We start from the raw sequence: 6,042 nt of genomic DNA, 5'->3' as shown, positions 1-6,042 counted from the left end.
CTGTATTACGTGTCTCGTCCCGTGATCTATTCCTCCGCCTGTCTCCAAATCGTTTATACCAGTGTGACACAAAATCTTAGCTAGCAGTCATCATCATGAATCAAGTCGACAATCTACTGGCAAATCCTTTTTAATCCTTGTCATATCGAGATAAATATTGAACATAAATTATATATAAAACAAATCGGTGCTCATCGGCCATTGGACATGAACATTACACACAACAAGTTGGAAATCGCAAATTCAGCCATGAGTGGTTTGTGCCTCACGCTAATAATTTGGTCTATTTGCCCCTCTTAATTTCACCTACTGTTCTTACTTGATGGTGCACATGCAGCCTATAACCTGTTTTAGAGAAATGTTTATATGCTCATATGCCCACTTTATTTATCCTAAGACTCTAACTTGGTGTACAGGGAGAACACTGTAAGAACGCCCCATGTTCTGAATTCGGTTCAAAAGTGCTAAACAAATAGTTATATTGACTACGTCTGTCCTAGCTCGCTCATTAATGTCTTAATCGAAATTATGGATTGCCTCTTATCCGCTTGTCGTCCCCTTATGCCACAGTTTGTACATCTCAATTGTCAGTAGAAACCACATTTGTTTAAGCAAGTCAGCCATATCAGCTATGTTTAAGGCATTAAATGAGGCTGAATGAACTGTTTCGCTGCCAGACAAGGCTCCGCTGATAGCCAGGCCTTAACAGTTTGTGGGCACCGTTTGTCACCGTTATAGTGCAATTAATGGGTTGTTTAGTGTTGTGTTGTGTAGTGGCCTTGCTGGCATGCATCCCACTTTTATTTATTTTTGCCCCACCAAGATTTACATGCTAGAATCGCCACTGGCTGGGATACACAGTAGCAGATATCTGTCATTACATCTAAACCAGGCCCCTGTAACTGACTGAAAATGGCCACATCAATACACCAAGGTGAGGGTTATACCGATACCCTTAGTATGTATAGCAGTAGGGACTCTAGGTATTTCAACGTAGGTAAAAACTACATGTGCTATAAAAAGTGTGTGCTTTTATAACAGGTTATTATTAACAGTCAATAACAGGCTATTAATTAAATTACAGCGAGTAAGGGACTTTCAGAGATAAATACAAAGTCATTTCCACAAAGATGATAGCCTTCCCAGAAATATCTGAAGCTATGTAAAGATAAAGTTAATCAAATATTCATTTATTAAACAAAATATTGGGATGACAGATTATTTGTTAATTATCACATGGATGAATTCATTATTATAGGTTATTTGGTTGTTTACTGGATAGATACTGTACATACATTGTCTGGCGATTTCATTCCTTAATATCTATTGTGACTTTAGATCATCTGTGGGAATGTTTTGATTGCAACCTTTTTGTTGAGGAGAGGATTAAATATTATTATTCTGAAAATATGTATTATTCTACACTCATGGCTCTTAGCTGTTGTTTCTATTATTTAAAAATGTTTTAGACAGCTGAAACTACATTTAGTGCTCTAAATTGCCCACAGAGCTCTGAGAAATGGATTTCTCTAGATGCCTCAGTGTCTACGGAACATAATCTACAGGTAAAAAACTTGGACGTTCTCCCCTTTCTCAACCATAAACTGTACAAACATATCACGGTCCCAGCTTTGATGCACCTGTACTGACCTCGCCTTCTGGTTCACCCCAATACCATCAAGAAGGCGACTTCAGTACAGGTTCATCAAAGCTGGGACAGAAAGACTGAGAAACAGCTTCTATCTCAAGGCCATCAGACTCCACCCAGTACCCTGCCCTAAACTTAGTCACTGTCAAAAGCTGGCTACCACCCGGTTACTTATCCCTGCACATTAGATGCTGCTGCCCTATGTTAATAGACGTGTGTTAAAGGAATTTTGATTCCTGTTTATTAACCAACTCAATTAAAACACTCTGCCCATAAAAAAGAATTTGTAAGATAATTATTTGCATAAAATGGACAGATACCAGTCTTAAAATCAATCAATCAATAGCGTTTATTCTCGAGAGTACTGATCATATGTCACAGTGGCGTGTATAAGTGGCAGGGAAGTCAGGCGCAGGAGAGTCAAATATAGTGTAGAATGGAGTTTATTTAATAAAGTCCCAGTAATCTGCTCCATAACACTCACAGGAAAAAACATAAAACAAAATCTGGGTACGAAGACCCGTCGCACACCTATACACAACAACACAACACTTGACAACGAATAATCTCTGACAAAGACATGAAGGGAAACAGAGGGTTAAATACACAATAGGTAATGGATGGGATTGAAAACAGGTGTGTGGGAAGACAAGACAAAACCAATGGAAAATGGATCGATGATGGCTAGAAGACCGGTGACGTCGACCGCCGAACACCGCCCGAACAAGGAGAGGCAACGACTTCGGCAGAAGTCGTGACATCATAATACATTTTACATCAGGTTATATAATAAATATGATGTCATAGGTTTTAATGTCCAACCTCCTCTCAGATACAATGGCAATACAGTTCGAGTTCTCATTACTGTCTGCCACCTGTTCAACTATCTACAACCAACTCAAGGTCTTTCCCCTCCCTGGGTAGAGACAGAATGCCCTGTAAGGAACACAGCATTCCAGCCTGTCTGAAGATAACTCCATTCTTTCTAATAAGGAACATATTACACTCAGAATTATGATTATAATAAGTTTCATTCATACAGTAACGTCTAAATCAAATGTATACATATTTTAGTCATTAAACACAAAAATTCCGTAACATATCCACCCTATGACTAAATATTATACCTTTAATCGTACTTATAGTTTTATTAGAAATATTAAAAAGCACAATTCTATTTTTATTATAAATATTTCTTGTTTTCCAAATACAACCTAAATCAACCACAACATATTACACTACATCAATATATGTATTGTATATTATATATATATGTATTGTATATTGTATATATTGTATATATATATACATCAGAATCATAAAAAGCATCAACACAAGATGAGAACTAATATTTATAATGTCTCAAAGTAGCCGGATCCATCCTCGGTCTGGGAACCAGTATTCATCCTCCCACTGGTCAGAACTTGGAATCGGTTCATATCCTTATCATCAATATTGTCCTTGATTTCTCCAGAGTCCTGGAAATGAGACCTTTCACACCCAGAATCAAACAGCATTCACACAGAATAAAAACACTCATACAGGTGAAATTGGCCCACGACACAGTGATTAAGGACAATTGTCCATTCCCCAAACATACTGTCACATCCATTTTCAAGAGAATTATCACCCCAGAGTTTTCTGCCAATTCGGGAGCTAAGGTGGTTAAACGAATCAGGGCCTAGGTCACTGATCCGTCTAGAGCCGTGCCATCAGGGATAAATGTGCAACATTCTGCTCCAAATAAGACGCACACGCCACCCTTTTCTGCCGATAACATATCCAATACTATCCTATGTAAATACTATTGTCAAAAGATCCGGACGGATCACTCCTCCTCTCTCTTCTACCTGGTTCCAGGTCGTTGTTTTAGATAAGGGTGAAAAGCATGTCTAAATAAATACTATCGGTCCAATTGGTAGGCAGGTCAGGCCACAACCTCATCCCTCCACATAACAACTAGACATCCACTCTGGGCCTTTTTATCTTACTGAAATCCCCGGAAGTCAACCATCCAGTCAGGTCTTACTTCCCCTTCATCCCATCCGTTTGTAATGTGCCAGGTCCTATAATAATAGTGTCCTTCTGTAACTGTGAAAGTAGGAATGGAGGTAATGGGCACATGGGGATAAAGGTTATGCAGATCAAAGCAACTGTCATTGTCTGGCTTCCCTGCCTTCATGAACAGCTTTATCATACAGGACATTCCCCGGAGTATATCAATTCCATCAAATGGAAAGGAGATGGTGGTCAGCTGTGGTTTGGCAGTAGCACAGACATTTTAACCAAAGTTGGAATCCCCAAACCCAGTCTCCACCTCTATCACTTCTTTTAAGGTAATTGTCTGAACTATTCGTACTGGTCCTTTACCCTGGATGTTTTATACTTGGAATGTCCGTGGCGTTAGGGGGATGAATTGAACTCTGGCTGACCATAGTCTTCTTAACAGCTCTAACCTCTGCCACCTGGAATGGTACCATAGTATCAGTTGAAAACTGGTCGAAACCAACATACCATAACCCGAAATCCTGGGACTTTACCGTTTTTAATGTTAATTCATACCTTTATACAATACTTCCTCTGCTCGGAAACACAGTCAGAAACTCCAACCCTTACTATACTCCATCTGTTCCTAAATTGGATGCATGGGTTTACATAGCTCTCTCTCTCTCTGTGTGTGAGCAATGACCTGTGTCCATGAACCACATGGAGACCTACACAGCCTAAATTCTATAATGACTCTTAGTCCTAGACTGCCCAGGAGTCAGAGACCCCTTTTGGTCTACATAAAACTCCATTGACACATCCTTCCTAACCTCCACTCTAACTTCCTGTCTGTCCAGATCAAGGGATCTCTTATGCTTGATTAATACAAAATTCTCATCATCGAAACCATGGGTCAAGTTACCACCTTCTGCATACTCAGGTTGGGTGTGGTGTATTTAGGAATATGACTCCCACAATAAGACAGCTCAGACCAATCAGCGCCCCTGTAAAGCCCCACCCTCTCCCAGAGAACATATCAATCGCCAGAGGCCAAGCCACACCTTCACTTCTATGAACGCTCACAGTGATGAGAGGGCGGGGTCAGGGAATCTTCATTAAGGAGTTGACCCCCGAACTTTAATAGCTACGGTTCTTCTCCTTAACTCTGTGATCATTCGGCAGTGTCAGTGTGTCTCACCCTCCCACAAGTGTGAAATGCCCTCAGGTAGCCCTTTTCAGTTATTCTCACTGTGAATGCAGTCACAAGGAGTGCTTGGTCTAGCCCCTCCCAATGGGGCTGCATTCCACCTATTCTCCTCAGGTGATTGGACCCAGATCCAGTCCCTTGACCCAATCATGTCGGTAATCCCCTCCTGTAGTTCTCCTGTAGAGCATAAAATCTTGGACATACAGGTTTGGTTAACAAACAGTTTTTTAATGTGTTCTGCTAGAACCTCTGTCATTCTATCTGTTCTATTTGATTAGCTAGAATGTCATCCATTATTATCCTAGGGACCCAACTCTAGGAAGAATATCTTGACCTAATTTTTTAGTTACCATACTCGTCTCCGCCAAGTAAGTTGGGAACGCTATATATATACGTATATAATTTTTTATTTTTTTATTATTATTATCTGATAGGCCACATCTGATAGGCCACATCCTATCCTAGACCATCCCCCCTTTTATACTTGGCTCCGCCCTTGTATCAATCCTGAATCAACATAACAATTCTCTGTTAAGTGTTTTCCCTTAGTTCCTGAAACCAACTAAGTTTTTCATTCCCTCTGTCTCCCCTCAGTAACCGTGACCCAGTCTGTGCCACTCCTATCTCTCTGCTCTGCTCTGCTCGCACCCACCCTTCTAAGTTCTGTATAATGGTACGGCTTATCTCGGGACGCATTCCACTGATTATACTGGGCCTTGAGTCCCTTCACTGCCTGTAGCTTGGTCCCAAACATTAACTAAGTGTCTTTCTGTTATCTGAACCCATGGAATTACAACCCAAACAAAAAAATGTCTATGGTGGCAATTTCTACAGTCCTTACATAGGTTAAATAAGGTTACTAATGAAATATCTCCTTCAGGAGCCCACTGTATTTTATCTAAACCTCCATAGGTTGACCAATGGCGCCCTCTAGTGACTTTATCCTCCACCAATATCCACAATTTTTGTATCACCTCAGAAGCCACCAGCCATACCACCACTTCAACGAAGTGTTATTTATTATATTATACAAAATAAAGAACCCTTTATCTAAAAAATTAACGTATTTATGAAAAATCAGAAAACAAAACTTCAAATATTCCATATGCGAGTGTGTCCCTTTAAAATAAAACACTCCCAGCCAGCCATACCAGTTTGCGGGCCGTTCATTGTTCCCCATACTGAAAACAAATAATGTTTA

This window comes from Salvelinus namaycush, chromosome 36, assembly GCF_016432855.1.
Source record: "Salvelinus namaycush isolate Seneca chromosome 36, SaNama_1.0, whole genome shotgun sequence".
Taxonomy (NCBI): Eukaryota; Metazoa; Chordata; class Actinopteri; order Salmoniformes; family Salmonidae; genus Salvelinus; species Salvelinus namaycush.
Note: the sequence above shows the minus strand (reverse complement) of the source record.